The sequence below is a fragment of the Bombina bombina genome, unplaced genomic scaffold, assembly GCF_027579735.1.
Source record: "Bombina bombina isolate aBomBom1 unplaced genomic scaffold, aBomBom1.pri scaffold_730, whole genome shotgun sequence".
In the NCBI taxonomy this organism is placed as follows: domain Eukaryota; kingdom Metazoa; phylum Chordata; class Amphibia; order Anura; family Bombinatoridae; genus Bombina; species Bombina bombina.
Genome location: NW_026511730.1, coordinates 199,089 through 204,427, shown reverse-complemented (window position 1 = coordinate 204,427; position 5,339 = coordinate 199,089).

Here is a 5,339-nt window from a genome sequence, read left to right as displayed (position 1 = left end):
AGTCAGTGATTAAAGGGTCTAACGCTCACTTTACAGCCGCGACTTTTCCATACCGCAGATCCCCCTACGCCATTTGCGTAGCCTATCTTTTCAATGGGATCTTTCTAAAAGCGGTATTTAGAGTCGTTTCTGCAGTGAGCGTTAGAGCTCTAACGACAAGATTCCAGCCGCCTGAAAATAGCAGGAGTTAAGAGCTTTCTGGCTAACGCCGGTTTATAAAGCTCTTAACTACTGTACCCAAAAGTACACTAACACCCATAAACTACCTATGTACCCCTAAACCGAGGTCCCCCCACATCGCCGCCACTCGATTAAAAATTTTAACCCCTAATCTTCCGACCGCCACCTACGTTCATACTTATGTACCCCTAATCTGCTGCCCCTAACCCCGCCGACCCCTATATTACATTTATTAACCCCTAATCTGCCCCCCACAACATCGCCGCCAGCTACTTAAAATAATTAACCCCTAATCTTCCGACCGCAAAGCGCCGCCACCTACGTTATCCCTATGTACCCCTAATCTGCTACCCCTAACACCGCCGACCCCTATATTATATTTATTAACCCCTAATCTGCCCCCAGCAACGTCGCCGACACCTGCCTACACTTATTAACCCCTAATCTGCCGAGCGGACCGCACCGCTACTATAATAAAGTATTAACCCCTAACCCGCCTCACTAACCCTATCATAAAATAGTATTAACCCCTAATCTGCCCCTCCCTAACATCGCCGGACAACCTACCTTCAATTATTAACCCCTAATCTTCCGATCGGAGCTCACCGCTATTCTAATAAATGTATTAACCCCTAAAGCTAAGTCTAACCCTAACACTAACACCCCCCTAACTTAAATATAATTTTAATCTAACGAAATAAATTAACTCTTATTAAATAAATTAATCCTATTTAAAGCTAATACTTACCTGTAAAATAAATCCTAATATAGCTACATATAAATTATAATTATATTATAGCTATTTTAGGATTAATATTTATTTTACAGGCAACTTGGTATTTATTTTAACTAGGTACAATAGCTATTAAATAGTTAAGAACTATTTAATAGTTACCTAGTTAAAATAATAACAAATTTACCTGTAAAATAAATCCTAACCTAAGATATAATTAAACCTAAACACTACCCTATCAATAAAAATAATTAAATAAACTACCTACAATTACCTACAATTAACCTAACACTACACTATCAATAAATTAAATAAACACAATTGCTACAAATAAATACAATTAAATAAACTAGCTAAAGTACAAAAAATAAAAAAAGAACTAAGTTACAGAAAATAAAAAAATATTTACAAACATAAGAAAAATATTACACACAATTTTAAAACTAATTACACCTACTCTAAGCCCCCTAATAAAAATAACAAAGACCCCCCAAAATAATAAATTCCCCTACCCTATTCTAAATTAAAAAAGTTACAAGCTCTTTTACCTTACCAGCCCTGAACAGGGCCCTTTGCGGGGCATGCCCCAAGAAGTTCAGCTCTTTTGCCTGTAAAAGAAAACATACAATACCCCCCCCCCCAACATTACAACCCACCACCCACATACCCCTAATCTAACCCAAACCACCCTTAAATAAACCTAACACTAAGCCCCTGAAGATCTTCCTACCTTGTCTTCACCATACCAGGTTCACCGATCCGTCCTGGCTCCGATATCTTCATCCAACCCAAGCGGGGGCTAGACATCCACTGAAGAAGTCCAGAAGAGGGTCCAAAGTCTTCCTCCTATCCGGCAAGAAGAGGACATCCGGACCGGCAAACATCTTCTCCAAGCGGCATCTTCTATCTTCTTCCATCCGGTGCGGAGCGGGTCCATCTTGAAGCAGGCGACGCGGATCCATCCTCTTCTTCCGATGTCTCCCGACGAATGACGGTTCCTTTAAGGGACGTCATCAAAGATGGCGTCCCTCGAATTCCGATTGACTGATAGGATTCTATCAGCCAATCGGAATTAAGGTAGGAATTTTCTGATTGGCTGATTCCATCAGCCAATCAGAATCTAGTTCAATCCGATTGGCCGATCCAATCAGCCAATCAGATTGAGCTCGCATTGTATTGGCTGATCGGAACAGCCAATAGAATGCGAGCTCAATCTGATTGGCTGATTGGATCAGCCAATCGGATTGAACTTGATTCTGATTGGCTGATTCCATCAGCCAATCAGAAAATTCCTACCTTTAATTCCGAGTTGGCTGATAGAATCCTATCAGCCAATCGGAATTCGAGGGACGCCATCTTGGATGACGTCCCTTAAAAGGAACCGTCATTCGTCGGGAGACATCGGAAGAAGAGGATGGATCCGCGTCGCCTGCTTCAAGATGGACCCGCTCCGCACCGGATGGAAGAAGATAGAAGATGCCGCTTGGAGAAGATGTTTGCCGGTCCGGATGTCCTCTTCTTGCCGGATAGGAGGAAGACTTTGGACCCTCTTCTGGACTTCTTCAGTGGATGTCTAGCCCCCGCTTGGGTTGGATGAAGATATCGGAGCCAGGACGGATCGGTGAACCTGGTATGGTGAAGACAAGGTAGGAAGATCTTCAGGGGCTTAGTGTTAGGTTTATTTAAGGGGGGTTTGGGTTAGATTAGGGGTATGTGGGTGGTGGGTTGTAATGTTGGGGGGGGGGGTATTGTATGTTTTCTTTTACAGGCAAAAGAGCTGAACTTCTTGGGGCATGCCCCGCAAAGGGCCCTGTTCAGGGCTGGTAAGGTAAAAGAGCTTGTAACTTTTTTAATTTAGAATAGGGTAGGGAATTTATTATTTTGGGGGGCTTTGTTATTTTATTAGGGGGCTTAGAGTAGGTGTAATTAGTTTAAAATTGTTGTAATATTTTTCTTATGTTTGTAAATATTTTTTTATTTTCTGTAACTTAGTTCTTTTTTAATTTTTTGTACTTTAGCTAGTTTATTTAATTGTATTATTTGTAGCAATTGTGTTTATTTAATTTATTGATAGTGTAGTGTTGGTTAATTGTAGGTAATTGTAGGTAGTTTATTTAATTATTTTATTGATAGGGTAGTGTTAGGTTTAATTATATCTTAGGTTAGGATTTATTTTACAGGTAATTTTGTAATTATTTTAACTAGGTAACTATTAAATAGTTCTTAACTATTTAATAGCTATTGTACCTAGTTAAAATAAATACCAAGTTGCCTGTAAAATAAATATTAATCCTAAAATAGCTATAATATAATTATAATTTATATTGTAGCTATATTAGGATTTATTTTACAGGTAAGTATTTAGCTTTAAATAGGATTAATTTATTTAATAAGAGTTAATTTATTTCGTTATGATTAAAATTATATTTAAGTTAGGGGGGTGTTAGTGTTTAGGGTTAGACTTAGCTTTAGGGGTTAATACATTTATTAGAATAGCGGTGAGCTGCCGATCGGAAGATTAGGGGTTAATATTGAAGGTAGGTGTGTCGGCGATGTTAGGGAGGGCAGATTAGGGGTTAATACTATTTTATGATAGGGTTAGTGAGACGGATTAGGGGTTAATAACTTTATGTATAGTAGCGCTCAGGTCCGCTCGGCAGATTAGGGGTTAATAAGTGTAGGCAGGTGTCGGCGACGTTGTGGGGGGCAGATTAGGGGTTAATAAATACTAACATAGGGGTCGGCGATGTTAGGGCAGCAGATTAGGGGTACATAGGGATAACGTAGGTTTGCGGCGGTTTACGGAGCGGAAGATTAGGGGTTTTAAAACTGTAATGCAGGGGTCAGCGATAGCGGGGGGCGGCAGATTAGGGGTTAATAAGTGTAAGGTTAGGGGTGTTTAGACTCGGGGTACATGTTAGGGTGTTAGGTGCAGACGTAGGAAGTGTTTCCCCATAGGAAACAATGGGGCTGCGTTAGGAGCTGAACGCTGCTTTTTTTGCAGGTGTTTAGGTTTTTTTTCAGCCTCAAACAAGCCCCATCTCTCTCTATATGCTATTTGCTGCAGGCTATATTTTGATCTGAATTATTAAAGAGACATATCGCTACTCCCTACATTTTAATTGGAACCCTTAGCTCTTTTAATCTCTATTTTCAGTTTTAAGCCTACACAGTAACTGACACATTCTAAATTTCAGAAAACTATATTTAGATATGTGTTATTATTATACGCTATATTTTCATGCTATAGGGTTGCATTGGGCGCTTGGTTTAACACTGCCCATGGAGTATGTTAATGCCTAGATTAAGAATTTGTGTCAGTGCTGCACAGCTAATAATAATACTCTTGCTCTTTCACACACTGTATTGTGTCGTCACTCTGGTGTGTCTGGGGTTTTTGTACAAACCTATATTTTCATATCTTAATGGAAGGGTTCTAGTACTTAAACTATATCGCTGCCCCTTGTAAAACGGTAGCATTGTTTTTTCTATTCTATTAGATAATTTGCCTGACATGCCCCGTGGAGGAGTTATTATAGGCGCTGCAGTTCTAAATAAGCAGATTACATTAGATTACCTGCACATTCTCTCTCCCCCTTAGAGGAGTTTAACCCTTCATATTTATATTATGCCTATGTGTTTGTTTGCATTAGTATATTGGGCGCTCATATATACCTTCTTGCAGAGTTCACCCTTATTGAGACATGTACTTTTTCTAAAGCTGTGTTACTGATTCATGTATGCCAATGTATATGCCTAATATGAAAGTTGTTAATATCTGGTTAATATCTGCTATTTCTCCTGAAGGAAAATTCTTACAGCCCAGCATTTGATTTTATCTGATAATATTTCACAACTGCCCAACTACTAGTTCTCCTTAATATGCAGCGAATTTTATGATGTGGGCTGCACAGAGTTAATATTTCTCTTACAATCTAACTGCATAAACTGTCTCTAGGAGTTATTGTTTATACTCTGTAGATATAGTTAGTACGCTAGCTTACATTTCTTGCTTATAGCTAACCGTGACTGAGCGTCGTGAACTAGTTGGCAGATCTCATTAAATACAACACATTCCCCATGCAATATTTGTCTATTATGTACAGTTTCTTTTATATATAGAATGTTCTGTATAGCTTCATTTTGTCATATTTATGCAATGCTTAGCCGTCTCCAGAGACCTAAATATTCCTCATAGGCCAAGTACTGTAGTTGTACACTTTGTAATTTAGTCTGCATATGCTTGCATAATAACTAGACCCAAGGAGGGACTGCTTATATTTTATTTTTTACATGTCCCTGGAACTGTATTCGGGTGCCTCTATATTGATTACTTTGTAAATTTCAATCCTTAACCTTTATATAAGGCCCTGAGTCTGTCACTGCACACTGCTTATGGGTCCATGTTGGTTTACATGGCTATTTA